At 32.7% G+C, this 24,924-nt stretch overlaps 1 protein-coding gene across 1 annotated transcript in view; it reads left to right on the top strand.

Annotated features, from left to right (window-relative positions):
* LOC106672756 (leucine-rich repeat-containing protein 24) overlaps window positions 1–24,924 on the top strand; it is a 257,775-nt gene that overhangs the window by 180,343 nt on the left and 52,508 nt on the right. The window contains exon 3 of the mRNA XM_014404420.2: window positions 9,790–9,833. The gene's annotated coding sequence lies outside the window, so the exon portion shown is untranslated. The remainder of the gene's footprint in view (window positions 1–9,789; window positions 9,834–24,924) is intronic.

Here is a 24,924-nt window from a genome sequence, read left to right as displayed (position 1 = left end):
AGATTGTTAGAATTTTTGCCGTTTGTGTAGGTTGTTAGTAGAAGAAGAGTTAGAATCTCATAGAATGGGCGGCCTAAGTACGTTCGTTCGAATGGTCCCACATAAGACCTAGCCGAGATTAAAATCGTATTTCCTTCCCTAAGCGTCACAGCCCCAGGGATTCCGGCTGGGGTGAATCTTCCCATTTTCAACAGCAACCCCTTTTGGTCTGCCGTCCAAGGTCCAAAGAGAGAATATTCGCCGAATTGCGATCCCCTGCAAATTCGTCTTGTTCCAGTTATTTTCTGGAGCAAGGGGCTCGCTTGGGGCCGATTTAAACTTGGGGCCCCCTTTTTCGCAATGACTACTTCTGTAGGACAGAATCCCCAGCAATCCCGAGTTCGGGGTTCCCATGGGCACTATTTTTACACATTGCAAAAAAACTTGCCGTTATTACTGTTTCACTTTTAGAAGATAACGTTTCTGGAATGTAACCACTCAAATGGAGAGTACTGCCTCATAAGACTTCCTATGACCATATTATTCGTTATTACATAATTTTCCTCAAAACTGTACAATATTTTTCAATAATATACTGTATTGTATTAGTAATAAGGGAAAATATTTTTGTGTCCAAAAACTGGCCAATACAAGATTATATAAATTTAGACGCAAAATATACAACATTTAAGTTTACCTGCGGAAATCTCACAATAACAATTTCGGAAGAAAAGAAAACACAAAGTCCCTTCCTCATGTTTTAGAAGATCTTCCTTTGTAGAGCCATCCTCTTCATTAGGAGGATATTGAACCAATTATTGATAATTTTCAAGGTTAATAAATTTGATCATTTAACAACAAAATGCCAAATCCCAATGATTGATTCTGTACCCTTAAATGCTACAGCTGTACTAAATTAAAGAAAACTATTCCATTGTCTATACGCTGGTTGGCTATAGAGTGGAAAATTATTAGATTAATAGGTACAGGAAAAGCCTTATTAGTAAATATACATTAATTCATAAATAATTATAAAACACATAATACAAAGCTTGGACATTGTTTTCACCCTCTTTCTGGGTTGAGTTCGTTGTTTTTTTAATGTAATCAATACAGTAACTAAAAATAAAACAAAATAGAAAAATAATTAGATAAACTATTTCTTTGATGTCGCAAAACACAAAACATAGATTTCAAGAATAAAAATGTCGTCAATAAAAGTTAATTAAAATTCCTTATTTTACATTAATTTGGTGGTAAATATATAAAATCTAGGTTGTCCTCGTTTCTATTTTCTGAAATACAAACACCAATTCTTCATTTTGAGCCTTATAATTCAATCGCGATCCATTTCGTGCCACGTCCTGGTCCCTCTTCAAAGCTGTTAATTTAGCTAAACAGAAAATCTGATTTTCTATTTTGCTAATTAACACCTTTGAAGAGGAACCGGGGCGTGGCTGGAAATGCATAGCTTTTGAAATATAAGGATCAAAATGTAGAATTGGTGTTTTTAGTTTACAAAAATAACAACAACCTAAATTTAAAATAATAGTTATATTAAACTAAAAAATTGCATTTTTGTATATTAAATAAACACAGAAAGTATGAAAAATACCTGTTAAAAATGTATACTAAATACAGAATGCAACAAAATATACATATAAGTTTGATGTGAAATGTGTATATAAAAAAAATGTAAAAAGAAATATTAAAAAGACAAAGAAAAATAAAATAAAAAATCAATAATATATACATATATTTGACATTCAATGTGTTTAATAATTATACTCTAAGAAGAAAAAAAATCCTCTAATCTGCTGCTACTTTTATATGTACTAATTACATAAACTTCCCCATTCTATTCTAATAAGAAAATTATGAGTTTTGACTCTGACAATTTTCTCCTAAATGCATTCTAAATGCTATTATTTGGTGACAGTAGACTGAAAATCGTGTAGAATGAGGCAAATATTGTTTTCGAACTTTTAATGGAAAACGACACCAATACGCACACACACATCAAAAAAGGTACTTTTTCTTCTTTTGTTAGTGCTCATTTATTGTGCAACAATTTAAAGGAAAATCACAAAAAATACAATAGGACCAAAAAATAATCATAGGTAATTTTTTTACCTTGCACAAAAAATAAATAATAGCAATATCAAAATCAAACTTAGAAAAACATATCTCACCTAAATAAAATTATTCTTACTTTTCTTTGAAAAATATTGTATTGTATGTTCTATATAGCAACTTCCCATTGAACGTTATGAATTCTCGCTGAATTTTGATTGAATCGACATCGTTATAAACTATTGTTATAGTTGAATTGAAACTGAAAACAATCAAAGCTTTTCTGTAAAAGGGACAAATTTTCTGTTATCTTCACAATCTTTGAGCTGTTATTACGTGAGGCAATCATTATTTGGATTTTAATCTGTTGTATTCATTTTGTTAAATAAAATAATTGTTTCATAAATTCCAATTAAATCGTTTTACTATACTCGTCGAAAAAAAAAATTTATACTACATAGCATAAAATTCAAAAGCTTATTAAATTAAACATTTTTTAAATTCGTTAATTTCGGCTATGTTTTTTGTGAGTGGCAATTTTTTCGAGAAAAAAAATCAAAAACGTATCTGCTCGGCTATGTCAGCTAGAAACCCAATTTTTGTATTCTACTCTAATCACAGTATACTATCAATTATTTTTGAACCTCATGGCAAACCATTCTTTAGATTAATAAAAAGCTAACTACAGTGACTATTAGTGAAAATAAAACGCTTTTATTTCTGAATTTCAAAGCATTTTAATTTGGAACAATTTTTAACAGATTGTGAAAATCACTGAATTTTAAAAGACATATTGATAATTGATTAAATTACTTAATTTTTTTTTAAATATTCTTGCCGTTGTTAAAAAGAAATAAGGTTTATCTTATTAGTTATCAATTAATGCAGCAATAAATGATACTTGTACTTTCTCCAGTATTGTTTTGTTTAAGTTCATATTTAAATAACATTGTGAGTTTGTACAAATTCAATTAAGTGTAAATTTAAAATATTCATCTGTATTATTTGCGTACAACATTACTTTATATCGCTTTTTATTAATGCAGTTGAAATAATTTCGATCGTATCTTCACCCTATCGAAGACTTTTCTACAAATTTGACTAGAAAACAGTCAATATGTCTTTTTCAATAACATATTCAAATACAAAGGTTTGCTTGATATGAGAATATTCGATTGAAAATAATTAATTACAGCTATCAAATATTATTATTCGTACAGTTTCAATGTGTCACATGTTACTTCTTAACGATATGAAAGAACATTATTAGAAAACGCTATAAAACTAATGGAGTTTCACGACCAAGTACATTTCATTTGTATAAAATTTATGTTTGTTCTTTAAAGGAAAAGTGGGCGTAAAGTGGCGGTTAATTCACCGAAATGTCTCCGCGGCTGAAACTAAACGGGAAAAAAGGGAGAACGTGATAGGTATGCAGTTAGCGGGATCAGTATTCAGTCGGCGGCCCGGCCAAGTGATATGCCTACTTCCTTTAAGTAAACTTTCTTTTGGAAAGTTTATATGTGGCAAGTAAGGGCGAGGCCGATGCTACAGATTTAGACCTGTCATGCATTTTCCTTCGGAGAGACTCCTTGGCCCTTATCTCGGAGAGTTCCCATCGAGTTTATTCCCCTATCCGCGGCGAGCCGACCTGATAGCTCTTCCATTTGACTGATCCGGCCCGTGATTTGATAACGAATTCCACCCTTTGTCCGTGTTCGACAACAAACGTAAAAATATACCATTGTTTATAGTCCTGAATAAAATTCATTTGATTGGAAAATATTTCTTTTATTAAAATAAAAAATATTAAATATAATCATAACATCCTAAGAAAATAAATTGTCAATCGTACATATTACGACATTATTTTTTTTATGATATAACGAAGACAAAGACCTCATTCTATGTTTTACTGTCTTCCATTTTCATAGCTTTTCTCATATCGTTCTTACATAAGTTTTGTCAGGTCGTTTTTTTTTCCTACTATATGATTTTAATTGATAGCTTCCTTGGGTCCTCTAGTTTTCATTTTTTGTAATCAAATGTTTGACACCTTTTTTCAGTTCTATCTTTTGAACATTTTATTTTCAACTTTTCATTACTCACGATTTGCGTTAATCTTCTCCTATCTGTAAGATTTTTCTCAGTCCCGTTCATTTTAATAACTTTTGTGTGACTTTAGTTTTGTTCAGCAGTTTTTCTGTAATTTGTGTACAGTATTGCGTACACCTAAGAATATATAATTTTACACTCTTTCTATATTAAAATTTTGACAGTGGATTTTGGGCACCAATAACTATATATTCTATTCTCATTTAAATTATTTTAGCTGGTTCCATGACTGTAGTTATCAAACACTTTTTTTATTTGTGTATTCTTTTTTCCTCAGCCTAAAAGTATTTTAAGGCGAGGAATTTTCCAAAAGACACGTGGTGATGGTTAAAAATTATTAGGTTATTTTATATCATATTTTCCTTCGACGTTTCGGCCTACTTTTTCTGCCCATTATCCGAAGTTCTAACAAAGAAGTGCAGTCCATTATTACATATTTCAACAGCTATCAATATTATTTTCATATTTACAGTTTTATTTTTTATTACATGGTTAAAATTTCTGTGATAATTACGTACCAGTCTTACCTACTCTCACATTGTACTTTTTCTTTAAAGAGGTTTTGTCAACATGACTCTCCTCAAATGTTTTAAAAGAATAAAATTGAAAATTTAATTTCCTCCGTCTCGGCCAACAGGCCAAAGAGGAATGCGGGTGACCAAATTCAAAAAGCAAGGAAAACCATTAGGCTTTAGTCGAGGAATCGCTACTTTCGTGTGGTCCAAATGTTGTAAAAACGCATAAGATATTTACATCGTTCCCTGGCGGGGGGAGACAAGGCAGCCATGTTTACATATTTAAATTTGTTTTTGATATTAACATTTTAAATTGAATTTATTTTTTGTCGATTTTTAATTACATTGGAATATAGTAAGCCTACAAAATTAGCATTTGTTCTTCGTCTAAACAGTTATTGTTAAATGTTAGTATGTAGTATTAAGCAATGTTTCTAAAATTTCACTCTTATGATTATTTGGCTCAATATATAAAGAGGTGGGTTTTCTATGTAAGAATTCTAGTCTAATAATTTAATATTAAATTAATTTAATTACGTAAGTAGTTTTTATTACCTGTCTCAGATATTTGATATTCCTCTGTCACCAATCTCAAGTGTAGTGCATTAATTTTCATCAACCATTCAGGTTTTCACTTTCTGTTTCTTTCTATTCTGTACAAGAGTTTAATTTAAGTTTTTTATGTTTCATTTTAATTATTCATAATTTGCTCATTTCTATTTATATACTTACTGATGATATATTAGGTTTTTTTTTTTGGTTTTTTTACCTACGTACATACAAACATGTTCAAGGTTGAGCCTATCGCAATCTCAGCGGTGGCAACTTACAATAAATTGCCGGCATGCCTCGAAAATCACCTACCCTGGGTGTTGCCAGTCCGGGAAGACTTCAGTCTTATGCGTCCGGAAACCTAACCTCCGGGAGAAGATGCTTTCAATAGCTAGTCGAATTCCGCATCCAACGCTTTCTGTTTCAAAACTATTCATACTACCGTACTTTCTTAAATTCATTCTGTCCTATCTACACAATACTCATTCAGTTAGGGTGGTGAATACTCCATATTCCGCCATCGATCCTCTCATACCACACATTCACTCTAATAAGTACATTCACACACACGCGCTAGATACACAATAACTATCATTATTATACAAAACAGACCTGTTTCCCCCAAAAATCTGAACTGGGTACTCAGATACTCGCTGCTGTTCTCAAACATGGTTCTCAAATCGGTTCGTACCCCCGTCCCCAACAAACTCTCTAAAGGTAGCTAAGGAATTGCACCCCTCAAGTACGTGAGACACATCGAGCAACCTTTCTCTACATGCCGGACACATAAGCGAACTTTGGCCGAAAGTATGTGACGGTGTATCAATCTCACATAGCCTATCGTTTAAAGTTTGTTCATGGGTCAAGTAAGTTAATTGTTTAGTAATTTATAATCTGGTTATTTCTCATTTTTTTCAGTCTTGCGGGAGGATACCAAATCAGGTGATTATCCGTAAAAAGTTCAAAATTATGCACAATTTGTTGGGGTTTCATTTATATTCGTTTGAGAAATACCCAAAATGAATGTAAATGTACGATTTCTCAATAATGTTTCTATACTCGTGTCACTGTATATTCAACATTAATATATTAGATAAAAGCCGGTTTATCATAACTTCATAAGGAATATGAATTAACGGTGCTGATAATATAATTGATTAAAGATGCATTTTAAGATGTACAAACCAGATAAATCGTACTAGATTTTAGTCGAATTGAGTCGGTTTTGATTTTGTTTTGTTTTAGTCCTTGATGAATGATGAAAACATATACCCGTGGACTCATTGAATTCTAAATAATAAGATGTTTCGCAAGTTTTCTAACACCCTGTGTAACCGAAGCATGTAATGGAGAAACCCGTGTTTAAGCACGTGTAAATTCAATTAACGGCGATTAATGTAAGGTATCTTTTTCCCCGAGCTGGGGTGAGAGTGTTCAGGTTTAGTTAATTGAAGAAGGGGTTCTGGAAGTCTCGCTTTTAAAGTTTCGTCTCTTGTAAAACTTTAGTGTTACCGAGCAGGAGGATGGGCCTTCTTTTCTACCCCTCACTCTTGGGTTTTGTTGGGGCTTTTAACCCAAAAGGACGATGGAGGAAACGGGGAGGAGAGGTTGACGCCTTTCAATCTCTCAGCAGTGGATATCACGAGGAAACTGTTTTACCTTGAAAGAATCCCCCAGGCTTGGCAATCCCCGATTGAAAAGGATTTACAATATCTTCTGTAGCCGACTCCAGACCGGCATCAACCAATTGAAAACGAGATTCTTCCATTTTCAATCAAACGACTACAACGGTCGGTGAATGTTGGATACGCGGCTAAATTTAAATTAGCCTTGAGAAAAAAAAAACTTTGAAAAGAAGGCTGCCTTGTGTCAAATTCAAGATTGGATAAAAGGTTTTTAATAAAGTTTCTTGTAGAAAAAACTGCCTAATGCGTACATGTTGAGATTAATAAATGAGCATAAAATCATATAAAACTCTCGTTCCAAACTTTAAATTGTGCATGTACAGCCTACTAAGTTTTGTAACAAGGAGGCATAATTGAACAATAATAAAAACTTAATTTCTATACTGAATCAATAGTAAACAGATAAAGATATAATTTCTTATCAACGAAGCACTATACAAAACTAGTACATTAACTAAAACAAACTTTAAAACAGTCCTAGAAAAGAATTCCGTCATCAAAATTATGCTTATTAATTGATAAGCTATCGAAAACCCCGTTGGTTGGAATCCTGTGCATCTGGATTAAGAGGGATACTAGTGACCTAGTCAGATAACGGGGTCGGTGAACTGTGATGTATAGACCCTGGGGTCAGTACATCGGAAAGTGACAACCTTTCGGGGTGAAATTCGAAAACCCTGCAAATTAAAAAAAAATTACTTTTCCCTGAGGACGTACGATAAATAATTTTCTGATTTCAGATTCAGATTTTTCAAAATGATTTAATAATACTATTATTATTATATTAATTAAAGATTCTTTTTATTTAAAGAATTGGATGAGATTAAAAGTTAGTGTCACAAGCGAGATTCGAACCCACGTCCTTCGGCTCAATACGCCGCTGCACTAACTACTTGAGGTATCTTGTGGTATCGTTAAATCTGAAGTTCCAAGACCTTAGATAAAAAAGTGTANTTGATGATTACTATATCCGGTTAACGACAAATAAGGCATCACTTTGTTGGGAAAAATTGAATCTTATCTGCAAAAAAATTGTAAAAAATATAAAAAATATTACCTTTCTTAAAGTTCCTAAGAAAATTCCTGGGCTGTATCAAAAATTCAGGAACAATCTTACGTATAAATACAGGTTTGACAAACAGGGCGCAAGACACAAAAGGCCAATGCGAATCGACCTCTTCCGCATTCCGAAACGGTTTTAATAGCCTGTTGACCGCGTGGCTTCGCTTGATATCACTCCGGCCGGAGTCTGTCATTATGCTGTGAGGCAGGGAGCCGCTGGAGTTTGTTTACGACCCGACTCGCTTTGTTTACCCTGAAGCCTGGATCTGCGCCGATCAAGAACCTCGGACAGTTCCAATCAATAGCGAGGATAAAGTTCTCGTTCCCAGTTTTTCCTTGTTTAAGTTTTCCTCCCTTATCGATACCAGATTGTGGATAGATTTTATTAATCAGTAATCCATTATAAAGCAATTTTTTTGCTACTATTATTAAACATTATCTTCAAAATAGGATCGTGTCATGTAACAAACAATATTTGATAGGTCAATAAGTATACATATAATTAAGTAAATTCTGAGTCACCGGTAGTATATGTTTCTATGTCTTAATCATCTTTCATTCCTGACGGAGGTTCTTTAACAATGTAAAAAGCAATTATACGTTTCCTATAGACTGAGCTGTTTTCATACCTTCCCAGCTTGTTAAAACACACAATGGCAGAATTAAACTAAATTAATATTTTGTTGGTGTAAAACGAGATATGAGACGCTTTCTGGTGGACCATAACAAATTGGATGAAAATAATATGAACCCGACTTTTTTTTATTAATAGTGTACCTACCAATTCAACAAGTCTTATAAATTTTTCCTAAACGAGAACGTTAAATATTTTTTCTATTAATTATTAACACAGGTAGGACAAATAAATACTGCGAAAAATGTAAAATATAATTATTATTTTTTTTAATAAATAAAGCCATTCGACAATAGTCATGTACCAAATTTAATAATTACAAAAATGTGATATATATATATATATATTTATTTATTTATTTTATTTATTTATATACATATATACATCCAGGACCAGGAGTCCAGTAACAGCTACATTTAAGAAAACATTTCTCTTTCCTAGGCTTTGCCACCACGTTTATTGGATGTTCCAATTTTTTAACCTGAAACATAAGCATTTTGCAAATTCTGAGATAAGCCTATAATCAAAAAATTTTTAAAAATTACTAAATTTTAAACTTCTTTTAACCAAAATTGTGGGATCAGTCACAGACATCTCAGAATTCCTAAATCATTAGCAATAAACACATATTTAAATATGTAACAGACAAATAAATATAGATGAAATCAAATAGTTTATCGTAATAAATAATTTCTCACATAACCAAACATTATTAACTTTTGAAAAATATTAAAAAAAACCATAACACTAATAATAATAATAATTTTGGGTTGAATTATAATTAACAACAATACATACAATTTGCACTTATATACGCAGATGGTGTTGCAGGTAGTTTTAAGGCACTTGTTATAATCAGCGTTGTCGCTGGTAGCATCATGAGCAACATTTTTTCGACTTTTGTTTAAAAAGTTTATTGTCTTCTTCATTATCATTTTATTCTTTCTGAACACTTCCTTTTCCATTTTCTTTCTTTTTTCTTTAGGCCGGTTTGTGGTTAGCTATTCAAGATCAATCTTTTTACAAATCCATTATGTTTATTGGTTTGAAATGACATCATGAAAAAACATTGGTATTTAAAATTTATATTTAATTTATCTACTGCCATATAAAAATAATTTTCAGCCAGAACACAATAAATGATGCACCAATTTTCCCTTTTTTTATATTTCAGGAGATGAGATGCTCAGTTTATAAATTGGAAGCATAATTTTAGAGGTAAGCAATTGTGTTGAGTTTCGGTAACTTCAAATTTTTTAAAAGCAAAGCACTTTTGTTACAAAATGGCCTAAATCGTTATCAAATAATAAGTAATTCAGATATCGTGAGATGCGGTCGATTACTTCGATTAACGGTCACTAATCTCTACACACTCAAATAATAAGTATTAACGAAGAATTAACTAATCATTTTATCAGCAAGTTCTCGCCAGAACAAGAAACCTCCCGGACCCGATGGCATATCTACAGTTCTGAAGCCCCCCATCCCAACTTGCCACAAATTGTTGATGAGATTGTGTAACAGCTGCTTTACGGCTGGGAGGTTCTGCAATAAGCAGATATATTAATCGTTACCTAAAGCCAACGGAAACCCTGGGAAAACATAAGCTTAAAAATTGTACAGTTGCGAAATTAAGGCTTGCTCACTTCATAACAATAAGTAGTGCAGCAGCAAAGCAGAAAGCGCATAACATTATCTAAGGAGGAAACTGAATCAGGGCGTGGATGAATCAGGGCTCCACAAAAATTTGAATAATTTGTGGCCACCCGGATCTCAATATTGTTAAATTGTCTCTATCCTTTTATTATTAAAAATAAATATCCACTGATATTATTCTTAAATACTACGCTGTACATTCACAATGTTTTGCCGAGTTGTGACCGTTAACGTATAGTATGGTTAGAATAAACTTTCTTGTTTGGGTCTGCCCTAGGGTGATGTTCCACCAAGTCTATACTACATAAATTAGTGATTTATGCCATAACCTTAATTCATTCGGTAATTTCTCCGTTTTTGTTACTTTTGAAATTTACCAAAAACTTCATGGTCTTACGGTCGTTGTTGCCTATCCGCATTGCACGCTGTAAGCCCTAAATTGTATCTCACCACATTGAAATCGACTTCTTCTTTTGCCTCACATTGCGGGATGTGTGAACGTAAGTGAAGTCGTCATCTTGTAGCCTTTGGCATTTCCTGTCGGTTTCGAACCTGATAAAGGTTTTTTTGTAATGATAATCCCATCTATATTGATGGCCGAGACCCCGTGATCACTGTACAGCGCATTAGCATTATCCCCATTCGTATAGAAATAAATATATAAAATACTTCAAAAAAGATTAGGAATTCATTTTTTTTAATGATTTTAAATTTTAAATTGTTTGGGAGTATCATAAATATCTAAAAGGGTTATATATTCAACAACCTTTTAATGGCTCATTAGGTTTGTCGATAGATCATTAAATATCTAGGCTGTTTTCGTTTAACGCTTATAATTCGTTAGAACTGAACAACCTACACTTAACTGCTATAAATGTTTTCTGTCTTTTCATAGCATAAATGTTTAACGATAATCGAATATGTATTTCCTACCACTTTCCTTATAATTTATGTAAATCCTTACTTCACATGAGCCTCACATTTGTAATAATCCACAAATAACAAAGAAGAAAAAGTCGTTTATCACATAAAAAGAAAAGTCATTTTGAAATATTATTTTCTCCCCTGATAAATAAATAAAAGAAGTCACATATTCTGAAAGGAAATCCCACATAGATGTATGAAGCAACTGGTGCAGAAGAATGAGAAAGCGCCGTTGAGTGAGCATTTCCACCCTAAGTGTTAACGTGAACATAATTAACGGCACTCAAGAAAATTCATTAATTCAGTATTGCCGTGATTTAAGGGGGTCCTGGCAAAGTGACTTTTATGAATTATTCAATTGAAGTTAAGTTAACAGTGTATTCATTCGTTTTTGCCCGAGGAACCTGTTTCTTTCACCTTTTGGTTGCGTTGAATTGTTTAACATTTTCGTTCAATTCTCTCTTTATAGGGCACTTCATTAAATAATGTTTACATGCCAGGATAATAATTATTTCGTAAAATAAAATTCTAGATTTTCCATTTCTAAAATTGTCGCTTAAAAACAAGAAATGTGCTATAGCATAAATTTCACTTTCTTGACAAGTTAATTTATTTAAAAGAAAAAATGATAAAATATTTTTTTTATATTAGACAGATTAAATAGTACAAAAAACTGAATATGGTGCTAAAGCATATTTGCAGTTTTATAGAATTAATGGATGAATTCCAGCTTGTCTAGGATAATTAATGAACTTTACAGACTTCTAATTATATTATTTATGATAGTGTAAACAATTTTCGGCTGATTATGGGTGAAAATTTCAGGCAGATTTTTTCAGAAATTGAATATTTGTTATTAATTGTATTTCATAGACAAAGAAGACCAAAAAATTCATAAAAATATCCTTCATTTACACCTATAAATAATACACCCAAACACACACACACACAAAAAACGGACACTAGTATTTTGTTGTTATTTCAAACTTAAAGTATTTTTATTGTTATATCATTTAAAACATACTCATTTAAAAGTAAACCAAACTTAAAAGGTCAAATATTAATATTTGATATCTTGGAAAATATTCATTATTTTTAATAAAACTATTTCAATTATGATGCTTTGAAATAAAATCAGAAAACTTTTTAGTGACAGATGAAAATTTAACTATCAATTTACAATAACATAAAAATATTTTCTTGTGTTTTGTTGAATTTTCTTTCAACCCATCATATCTAATTTTTTTTTTAAATTAAAACTCTCGAATTTCTAATCTCATTTGAATTGGTTTACATTAACATAATTATCTTGTAATTAATAAAACGATAGATATACATATCGTTCCAAAAAAATCAACAAAATAACAGTGTCCTGTTTTTCCTCTTTGATTATATAACGCATAACGTTGCTTGTTCTTGTAAACAATTTTCGTTTAAAAAATTTACAATTTTTAAAAATAGTCACATCATCACAAAAGAAATATAGCTAGTAAAAAGATGGTTGGCGAAACAAGAAAACGTGACTAAAACAACTTTTTTAAACAACAATTTTTAAAATGTGAAAATAATAGAAAACTGGAATAAAAATGAAAAAAATAATGTGGCTGAAAAATGTGTAATAAATTTGGAAAAGAATAGTATCAAAGAACAAAAAGATTAAACTACAGTAAGTAAGCAAATACTAAAAATTTTTATTAATATCAATTATAAATTAAACAAAATGAAAATAACTAGTGGATTAATATTAGTAATAATAATATAAATACGAATGTACAATAATGTGTATATAAAATATTAAAATAAACATATTTATTATATAATAAAATAGCATGTTTTATTGGATCTGACGACGCATAACGTCACTCAAGATAACAATTGAAAGAAAATTGAAAATATGTGAATGTAATCTCCGATGCTTCGTAAACATAAACACGGATATGTTTTTATAAATTGTTTTCGTATCACTTTTTAATACATTATGGTTCTTCTTTAGTTTTTAAATTGAAAACATCTGAAGAGGTGGAACAGAACAGGTTTCAGTCCAAAATCTATGCAAAAAAAGAATATGTTTATGAAATTGTTTTTTGATTGTATCTATCTATAAAATTAAAAAAAAAGATAAAAAATAAATTATAAAAGCAACTTATTCATAAAAAATAACTTATCATTATTAAATTTATGATATTTTTAGAGATTATTTCATTATTAAAATTTCTCTTACTAGAGTAGTAAAATAACTCAGATTCGCCGAGTTCAACAATCTTTTATAAATAGTGTGTAATAAACTATAACCTTAAATTTAGGGTCACAAGCGGGATTCGAACCCACGACCTTCGGGTAAATACGCCGCTGCTCTAACCACTTAAGCTATTGTGACTTCGATCTACTCAGACACCAACCTCCACTCTCAACCCTCCTTTCGAATTTTCCCTCCTTTTTGTCATTTTTCAATTCATTTCAACTAATAACTTACATAAAGATTTATTAATGGACAGATGTTATTTAGTCAATCGAACCACGAAATATAATGTATTTACCCTTAAATTTTGCTTTAATTGGGCTAAAAAAGTAATTAATATTTTTTTTATGTTCGTGCTTGAATACTTTAAACATTTTACTTTGTAAAATTCTTCTTTCTAAATTTATTTTATTAGGCATGTCAAATAAAACTAATATCAGGATTTTGAAAACATCAAGTCCTAACATAAAAACTTACTGTAAAATATTCTTACTTTTTCGTTTCCGATGAGGATATTTAGTGGAAAATTATTATACACGACCAGCCAACATGGGGCACTACAACACACATAGTCACTTAATTTTCAAATGTCTCTCAATGTACAATTACTTGATTGCTGGATTGGCTTCTTGTATATTAAAAAACTGTTTATAATATTAGTCAGAAGAAATACTTTATGCTTTCTCTTGGCTCAAGAAATGCTGAAGTACGTTTTAATATCGCAGCAACGGTATGGGACTGTGGAAAGATCATCCGGTCACCTAAGAATTATAGCTTTACCAATTGGTCTTTAGTAGTCCAATCTAATCCTATTTTGAGCTTTGCAAATTCCGCTGCACAAATTACTTTTCTTGTTCAAAGATTCCTTTCTTAAAAACATTTTGCTTTATCGTTGCTTATCTGTCAAAAGTAGTTAACTATACTCTCCAATATAGACGATTAGCTGACCAGGATTATCAGATAAGCTATCACGTAATGTCATATCATGAATACGTATATAATTTACTGTAAAGTACAGCTGGCTATTGAGGACATCCGTTCATCTTCGCGATCTTTCCCAAAGCATTTTTCCGTGTTCATTGTGTGTCCGCACGTAGCCTCCCGCGTTTCTCCCTTTTTGTAGGAATGGTGATATTCAAATGAGGGGGAGATGGATTAGGCATCTGTTTGGTCAGTGCCCATTGTGGTAAATGAGCGATTGCGTCTATACGCGTCAGACCAAAACGTACGGTGATAATAAACGGACCAGGATAATCAGGGGCGATTGAACTCCTGACTAATGTCCGGTGAACTACATTTCCTGTTAACAGAATTAATTAATTCGCGTTCAAAAACAATGATAATTTCGTCAATTATTTATACACAAATTTAAATTATTATATCTGTTATTTAAGTTATATATTGGTGCTTTATTATAAGGTTTTATTCGTCAGTTGACGTTTAAAAGAATCAGTAGCACAATAAAAGGCGCAGAACTTCCGCGGTCCTAATATTGATCGTCCGGCTGTATCTCAATACAAATATTTCGCGGAGTAAATATTACAAAAAACTGTTTATAATATTTGTCAGAGGAAATATTTTATGCATTCTCTTTGTTCAGGAATGAGCGGCTTTAAAACATCCTAATATCTAATTTGGAGCGGGGCATCCTTTTTGCTTGCTGAGCCATATTGAAAATTTGCTGGTGTAAAATTAATGACATTCCATCCTTGCTTTATATTCAAGGAGATTCCTTTGAAAAAAAATTTCCCTTTTTGTTCTTAACGTTTAATGTACTCCTTTGACAAAACTACCTGGCTTTTATTTATTTATCTGTTTCCTAGTCGGAGTATACAAATAGTTATTTATTTTTATAAACGCAAGAAGTTAAAACATATGTAAAGACTTAATTAGTTCTCAACAAGAAGAAAAAAAATCTTACTCAAAATTATTAACAAATAAAACATTCATGTGGGTAACTATACATATTTCAGCTTTCGTTGTTAATGACCTGTCAGACATTGGGAAAAATAAAATAAAAATATTCTATTCTGGCTGCCAGGGCAGACAGGACAGAGGGGCAACGAAGTGACCGATAAATGAGACAAGGAAAGTTCAATGAGAACACCTATTGGCCCTGAACCCTTTTGTGGCTTACCAAACTGCCAAAAACGTGGATCTATTAGAGAATGGATTAATAATAAGTCCTCCGCTCAAAGGAAATGAGGCCTGGGAAAGAGCGGAAAATTTTATTGTTTGACTGCTAACTGGCATTGCTAACTCCAGAGGCATATGTATAGACTCAGAATTGCAAAAGTCACAATCCTGTGCAGATATTGTCAAGAGAAGAAGAAACAGCGGAACACGTCCTCTATTGGTGCGAAGGTCTATGCTGAGATTCCTAATCCTGGGAGAGGAAAAGCCAGGGCCTGAAGGATACACACGGGACCCATTGAGAAAGCTTTGAGGACAGGTACAAAGCCATAAGCTTAAAGAATAGCTCTAGATAAAAAAATGAGATACACCACATCAATACTAGTCGCTCCTACATTATCTAATCTAATCTTCGTTGTTAATGAGTTTAATTCAAAAGCTAAAAATCATGTAAATAATTGAAAACAATAATGAAAATTACATATCCAGAATTTACTGGATGATTCGATAGAAATTGAATATTAAGTTAAACGCGGAAAATTAGAACAACATTATTAAGTGGAAACAACTTAATATTTAAACGCCTGGAAGAACAAACAATTTATCATTATATTAATTATGTGACATTTTCAATCATTTGCAAAAACCGTAACAAAATACTTTTGGAAAAATTTAACTTAAATCGAAATTATTATAGATTAAATATTTGGTTCACGCCTTAATGTACAATCATCAGGAATAAATTCTGTTGGAAAGAAAACATAGTTCCTTTCCATAACTTTCATTTTAACTATTAGACATAGAACGGATGGATTTTGGTTGATCTCGTTTTGTAAATTCAATTCGTAATGATTCGTAACTAAACATCCTCTACCGTTAAACAAAAGTTTTAGTTGGCACTATGTGAAATTTCACAGTTTTTAGTATTTCATCTTTCAATTGGCATGATTTATTTTTCGTAAATTTCACAGTAGTGCCGAATTAGAAATAATTAAAGTGGTATGCATCTGTTGGTATAATTACTTGTCGACTTCCTACGATGAATTTTAAGTTCGTGATTTCAAGAATTATCCGAAAAGTAATGAAATTTTGATTTTACATGTCACATGTGTTGATGTTCGATTCATTCATCAAATTTTAAATTTATGTTAAAAGAAAATGTCTTCATTATTTTTTAGAAAAACTGATTATTTTGCCAATTTGACGGTAATGTTTTTGTCAGTAAAAAATAAGGTAAAAAGATATAATAAAACAGTAATGCAAGCCCTTTAAAAAATTCATAAACCGACCTTTTTATGGCTGGATTGAAGAAAGATCTTAATTAAGAAAATTCAGAAAATGAAAGAGTCTATATATTTATGGCGTAGAGTTCAAATCAAATCTTGAAGAGTAGAAAAAATGTTGAAACCGAGAGGTTAAGATTATAAATTCAAAAATGTAAAGAGAAATTTTATTATACATTACAGGACAAGTGGTGTAGATCGTTTAGAGTGCAATTTAGGCAAAACTCACAAATAAATGTTGTCATAAAACGTTGGTCAAAATGTGAATCGGACTAAAAAAGAAGAAGAAAAAGAATTTATATCTATATGGCCTATATGTCACTCTGAAATTCCAGTAAGGATATGATTTATTATTTTGTGTGCTCGCAGGACCAAACAATTGTTTCAAAAGCATTTATAGAGGTAGGTATCATAAATGTCGGCGACCTTTGGGCCAAAGCTTCACAGAATTGCCTGTTAATCCGAGGCTATATAATGCCATTATGGGATCTGGCGTTTATAGCTAAGCGGGATTTGGCCGCTTAAGAGTCAAACAACGATTTCAAGAAGAGCGAAATGGTTTTTGATAATAGCATGGGATACCCAGTATAATCAATTTATAACAACTTCCACTGTACGAAATAACACGCTAATTTCATCACAATCAGAAGATGATGTTTGAGGGTAAGACCGGAATTAAGCGGAGAAACAACAACGATTTTACTTTTCTTCTCCAATAATTTGTCTTTGTACACGTTGTCATTTTTACCGCAACCATGAATACAGTTTTTAAATATCATTTCTATATTTATTTTTACTCTCAACGATCTACTGAGTATGTCCTATGTCCGTCAATCTGGAGTTAACCATAGATAATAATGAAAAGCAACCTGGCTTTTGATGAAATGAAAAATTGGTTAAATTTCTAGATAATTTTGCAATGAATTGGCGGTTTCTTTTTTCGGCTGAAAACGAAACATGGATGAACCCAGCCCCATACAGACAACCTTAGTTATTGATTTAGTTTTGGCATGTGACTGAGCTAGGTTATAAGGTTCAACCTTATCAAACCTAATCACCGCTCGTTGTAATGCATAATCTAATTTTCTTTGCATGTCAAAATTGCACACGTTGACACATACGTCCATCAAAAATCTCATTTTTGTGGTTCTAGCAGAGAAACAATGACACAACAAATTTTTCAGTGTATGATTTTGTGTTTTCTCTCTCGACCTATCTCGCTCTGTCTCTCCGCCTTACTTTCTCGTTTCTCTCTCTCTCCCTCTCTCACTCTCTCTCTCTCTCTCTCTCTCTCTCTCTCTCTCGCTTTCTTTTTTATCACTCTCACACTCAAACAGAAATAGAGTCGCTCTCAACCCTCCCTTTCTCACTCTCGTTTGCACTCTCCCTTCCTCTCTCTCTCTCTCTCTCTCTCTCTCTCTCTCTCTCTCTCTCTATCTCTCTCACTCTCTCTCTCTCTCTCTCTCTCCCTCTTTACCGTTTTCTTTCTCTCTTTTTTTAACCCTTATTCTCTTTACTCCCCATCTCTTTTCCTTTCTTTCTCCCCCACTCTCTCTCTTACTACCTCTCTCTTTATTTCTGCATATCTCTTTCCCTTTCGTTCATTCACTTTCCCTCTTTCATTTACTCTGTATTTACCCCACCCTATTACACACCTCAATTATCCTATCACCCACTCTCATTCTCTCACTCTCTCTCACTCTCTCTCTCTCTCTCTATCTATCTATCTATCTATCTATCTATCTAATCTATCTATCTATTTATCTATCTATCTATCTATCCAACTATCTATCTATCTATCTATTTATCTATCTATCTATCTGTTAATATTCTCTCTCTCTCTCTCTCTCTCTCTCTCTCTCTCTCTTTACTTCTCCTCTCTTGCTCTTTCTATTTCTCTGACTCACATTCTCTCCTCTTTTTCTGTCTCAATCTCTTTCCCCTCTTCTGATTCGCAGTATCTAGGTGTTCATGTTTATTCCGTTGTGTTTCAATTGTTATGATTTGAAAAATAAGTTCATATTTCGATTTTTATGTAAGTTTTGAAGAATATTATTGTGTTTATATTTGCAATATAAACGATCTGTCGATTGAGTAATATAAAAAAACTTACGGCGCACATCCTCTGCACTATCAAAGTATTTCCTGTTTTTTTACTGTGAGTAGGAACTATCAAACAATTTGTGAAAAAAAATTGTGACAAAAACATTATTGTGTTATAAGACATAATTGTGACTTTTTAAATAATTATTAGCACAGATTAAACCAACCAGGTTGAGATTTATTGTGCAAAACGTTTCAATGCATATTTCACAATTTCTAAATATCAACATTGATAATATTTGGGCAAAAAAGGTTTCATGTGGTTCATAATTTCCTAATAAATATGGTACATGGTTTATAAATTTTATTCATGATTGTTTTACTGCTAAACTTATTTTGTGTTTTGTGGTGTCTGTGGTACATATCAGATCTCATTTTTAACGTGAAATTCATTAATTTCCTTTCCTTTTATGTTGAAGAGACCAAAACTATTGCATACCGTTGCGACAATAAACAGACCGAGAAACATTTCAGACATGAAAGCCTAAAAATTAAGGTTAGAGCAACTTATAAATGGACATCAAAAGTACCAACGCAAACAGCTAAACAACACGAAATTTCACTACAAGAATTGTTGTAAAACTCTTTCTTGGAATCGTCATTTATTAATCGAAGTGCGGATTGTGTTTAAACAGAAACACTATTTGTGCTAAAAGCGGATCGATGTCAGTTCCCAGGAGGAAGGGCGTTAAAACACCGAATGGAGATTACGAATGTCTGGTAGACCTTACCGACGGTGATAATGGCATGCTTTAACCCGTGGGGGGTCGGAGTTAATATCAGCGCTTCGTTCCCTTCCTAACTGTAGATTAGACAGTCGCTAAAACGTCCTACCTCGGTTAACAGCCAGGGTGGCCCTTTTCCACCGAATGGGGGCTTGTCGCGAGCTGCCGGTTCTTCCTGAAATATGGCCGTCTCGTATTGCCTCCTCCTGCCGAAGTGGTTAATTCCGCTCCTCGTCGCGCCATCCTCTCTTCCTTCCATAACTATTTATGGTCAAGAGCGCTCACCAGGAAATCTTCCTTGTCTCCTAGTCGTGTTTTATTTATTTATTTTTTTAATTAGTTTCCCCCATGCTTAACAATTATCAAAAATAAATCTCTTAATAAAACCACCATTTTTTATTTATTTTGTATTTTATGTAACATATTGAACTGCAATGTATGTTAGGGCTCAGTTCGCTTTCGTCATCAGGCAGATTTTTCTCTGAAGTAGCTTTGTTATTTTCTGTTACTTTGTTTTTGATAGAGTAACAAAAAAGATTCAGGGGGAAAATCCGGCTTATGGGGGGTCGGACATTTTAATCTGAAGAGACTGACTTTTTGAAAATGAATTTCAGTCTTTTTAAATAATGCATTTACACAAAATACGTTGAATATACTCTGATTTGAGACTGGGAGAAGTGAGGATTGGATCAGTGTAGTGCTTTTTTGGAGGTGAAAATTTGTGTTATTTCCTAGATTTTTGGTACAATTCTGGAACCTGACACCCGGAAGCGGTTGCGGTCCTGGGTTTTGCTGTGCTTATGATATTGGTACGCTTTTTATAGATATTTTCGAGGTGTTTATGGAAGCGTGTGAACACATAATCAGCTGTCTTTAAATCATTTAAGTCTTACCAAGCAATGGTTCAGTGCCCTATATGTAAACATTCAATATCCAGGGATGACAAGAGCGCTCCAAACTGCATCATATTTAACATAATATTCCATGGATGGTATGGGAAGGTTGAGGATACTTACGAGAAACTGGGTGACAGCCTGCAGACCAAACATCAAACAACATCTAATGGCGAGGACAACTCTCTCGTTTCCGTTATTGCAATAATAAAAAAAAAAAGAGTTTAAAGAAATGTCAGCCTCAGTGAAAGTAGACTTGGTGTTTCAAAGAAAATCTTGAGAAGCAAAGTGAAGCCTGCTTTGCAAACAACGAGCTCCCTTTGAAGATAGAAGAACGCCGGGATACACAAGTTAAAACATTTGACCAATTAATGACAGAAAAGAGGACACTCACTGTCAAGAACCGTGGGATTGTACGTGACCAGACCTTATCTTGGAAATCTCATATTTCCCTAATCTCCCGCCGCTGCTTTTCCACCCTCCATCAGTTCTGTCGTGCCAGCCATCTCCTTCTCAGAAGTAAGGTAAACTTCTAGTTTTTTTTTTCTATTATTGTCCCACACTTTGATTAAGGATATGTGATGTAAGAGGACTCACTGGAGAGCCGGAAGATAGACTTAGCGCTTAATGAATTGTTTTTACGCTTTATTTTCTGCACTCGAAGGAAGTGCCACGAGTTTGATATGTACGTTAGCTTGAAGTGGTTTTGAATTTCCCACCGCAGGCTAAACTTTCTTGTCTCCTTCCTTTACCAAACAATATCTTCCCACTTCCCTCCATTTATATATAATATCCTAACCTTTAGGTCTTCGGTACACAACCGTCATACTCGGTCTAGTTCTTCTGATTTCTATCCTCCTAAATGCAGAACTACTGCTTTCACTCATTCCTTTCTCATCCGTTTATCCTACCTCTGGAATTACCTTCCTCACTCTATCCGCCATGCCCCTTCCCTTCCCACTATTAAGACCAGTCTATTTGATTACCTTCTGCAACTTAGCACCAGATACACCAATTGAAAAAATATTATTAAATCGTCTGTCAACATAAGTGTTTCTTACCATTTTACACAGAACATTTTGAGTATAAGTTTAAAATTGATATATTTTGTATTGTTTTTCGTAACTTTGCAATTGCAATTGTTCTTTTGTATTTATATTGAGCAAGAGTCTAAATACGGCTCTATTATGTAGTTTTGTTATTCAAGTGGGCTCTAAGCCCCAGGTTTATTTTCTGCTTCTTCTTCTCTTTTTTCATAAAATACAAATTAAACAAAACCACCCTACATCTTTAAAAAAAGAAGCGAAACAAGAAAAAAACCTTTAAAAACTTATAATAAGTTTTTATCCTGTTATAAATCATAACAAAAAAAAATTATTTTCTAAATTTTTGTTGTCTATATAAAAAGTCATTTCGTAATAATATTTATTTACATCACCCTAATACTGTTTTTTAACTGATGAAATTCACATATAACATAGTCATTACATAGTTCCCACTTATCCGCATTGTTTTGGTCTCTAAGAGGCGCTTGGCCGTTTGTTTGGTCTGTGCTATTGTTTTAGTCATATTCATTTTAAGGGTTAATTATTTGTGTTCAAGTAAAATGATGCACAAAATACTAAATCTAATTTTCAGTTAGGATCCTAGAATGGTTACCTGTAGTAAATTTTATTTAGCGATGCTTCTTGTCGGCTGTAAATTTTGAAGAAAACCGCTTCAAACTGATTTCTCCACGTTTGTATCATAAACCTCCGATGGTGATAAACTAGGTGTCACGGTATAGGAACAACAGACGACCAGACAGTTCTCATAACTGAGTACGTTTTATCTGAATTTTGTTTAATATTATTTACATACAAGATTGTACCAGTTAGGTTCAAAAAATACGAAAAAAGTATATNTCGGACCATGGACAATATGAACTTTTTTGTTCATTTTAGGGTGAAGAATCTACTGGAGAAGTTTGTAGCACGAGTAGCAATTCACCCTGTATATATATTCAATTCATGAAAAAGAATTTTATTTTCCAAAAGGAAATATACTTTTACAGTACAGATACTTTTATCAAACATGATAATAACAACAATCAACAGTCAAAAAAGACAACCAATAATACGATTTTAAGAACCCGAAGTCCGTTTTACTTCAATTGAAAATACTTATTAAAAACACAAAATGTTCAATGAATATAAAATAAGACATGTTGATACGGATTTTCCTCTTAAGTTACATATTTGAATTATGCATTGATGGCCTGTATAGGTATCCTGTTTGTGTAGTACATAATGCCTTATAAAGTATGTACATTTTTAGCTTGCCCTCTAATATTGTAAATGTCGCTGGAGGAATAAATTTCTCATTTGCCATTGCTTTTTGAAATTTTTTTTTTCTTTTTATTATTATTTTGAAATAATAATACGCGCTGGTTTATTTATGTAAACTGACACGATCTTAATGAATTTTTTTCACCTTTTAAAAATCTGCGTAAAATGTCACGTTTTGTAGCTGTAAAAACAAGAGACCCTTGTCTTTTTAATGCTATGATGAGGGGAGGGAAATATAAGAATGTTTTTATTTTCTCGTCTCCCCGTCCAAGGCATGACCCAATTTTATCGGGAGCCCTGATCATAATCTAACCACTAAAAAGCAGATTGCGCCCGCTTCTGTCATTTGTTATTTCCCATGTGTTTTTCTAAAAATCGCTAACTGTAGTAAAAATAGAAAAACTTCCGAAATAAATTATACTTTCCCCATCGGAAGGGGCTTTTTCTAAGAATACTCCCAGCAAGCCATCTAAAACACTATTAATATTTTATGAGGAGGGTACAACTGTATTTGAGTTATAGATAGATTTGCCCCAAGGGAATTAATTCTGGAAGTTTTCCAAAAGGATTTTTCTACTAAGATTAGGTGAAAAAAAATTGTTATTTACAATCGAATTCATTTCATACTTGCGTAAACAGATATTTTCTCTTCTGTGCCATAAGAATCCACACTATCAATGAGCACTTAAGACATAAGAATAAAAATAGAACGAATGAATAATGTAACTGATTCTTTCAAGAATTTTCACAATTCAAGAACATTTTAGAAAATGTTGTAAGGAAACATTTTCCTATATAGCAGGATGCAAAGAGGAAAAAACTGCGAATTGTAATAGGACTACCCAACAGGCAAGTGCACATTCTGCAAAGAAATCGAGGAAACACTAACACACCTACTAACGGGCCTTGTAATCAGGCCAATCATTCCTTGATGAATTATGGATACAACAATTCTAATCATATATCTACATACTGATGCACAAAAGTAACACTCTAGCGTAAGGCCACAATGTATATTGATCAACCAGCTTTTTTAGATGGAAGAGTAAAATTTTGTTTAATTAATTAATCTTTATATAAGGCATTGGTTGAGATAAAAAAGACAGTGTCACGAGCGGGATTCGAACCCACGACCCTCGATCAAATACGCCGCTGTTTTACCACTTGAGCTATCGTGACTTCGAAGTTCGATCCACTCGGACACCAATTCTCCGTCTCAACCCCACCTTTCGAATTTTCCCTCCTTTCTGCCATTTTTCAAGAGAAAGAGATGAGAGGTTGGTATTCGAGTGGATCAATGTCACGATAGCTCAAGTGGTAGAGCAGCGGCTTATTTAGCCGAGGGTTGTGGGTTCGAATCCCGCTCGTGACACTGACTTGTTTATCTCAACCAATGCCTTATATAAAGATTAATTAATTGAAAAACGTTATTCGGTCAATCGGACCACGAACTCGAATTTTGTTTAATATTATTTACATACGAGATTGTACCAGTTACGTTCAAAAAAGACGAAAAAAGAAAATATATATATGTTCAATTCATGAAAAGAATTTTATTTTCCACAAGGAAATATGCTTCAAATAGCCTGTCAGACAATTGTGAAGTGTTTAGGAGGTAAGAATATGATCGACCGTAATTCCCTTTATAAACATGCACAAATACTTTTGTGTAACGGAAAGAAAATGTCTCAAAATTCTACGTAGAAAACAAAACCACTCGACCCAACATTTTCCGATCTGACTGAAATCAATAGATTTATGAGCGGAGTTATATATTTGACGTTATACTTTACTATGAAGTTACTCGTGGAACTAGTTCGATTCTTCGAATAGCTGTCAAAAAGAAAAACCATGAACTAAAAAAATGAGTAACGAATTGAAGATGATAAATATTAGTGTAGCTCAAAGTATCATAAATCAAATTTATTGTTATAATGATATATTATTGTTTGAAATGGTAACGAAAACCCTTGTGTGCTATATTCATATATCGTTTTTGATTGAACTCGATGTAGGGTTAATGCGA

This window comes from Cimex lectularius, unplaced genomic scaffold, assembly GCF_000648675.2.
Source record: "Cimex lectularius strain Harlan isolate CLEC.00 unplaced genomic scaffold, Clec_2.1 scaffold275, whole genome shotgun sequence".
Classification (NCBI taxonomy): domain Eukaryota; kingdom Metazoa; phylum Arthropoda; class Insecta; order Hemiptera; family Cimicidae; genus Cimex; species Cimex lectularius.
Note: the sequence above shows the minus strand (reverse complement) of the source record. Positions and strands in the feature narration are given on the sequence as shown.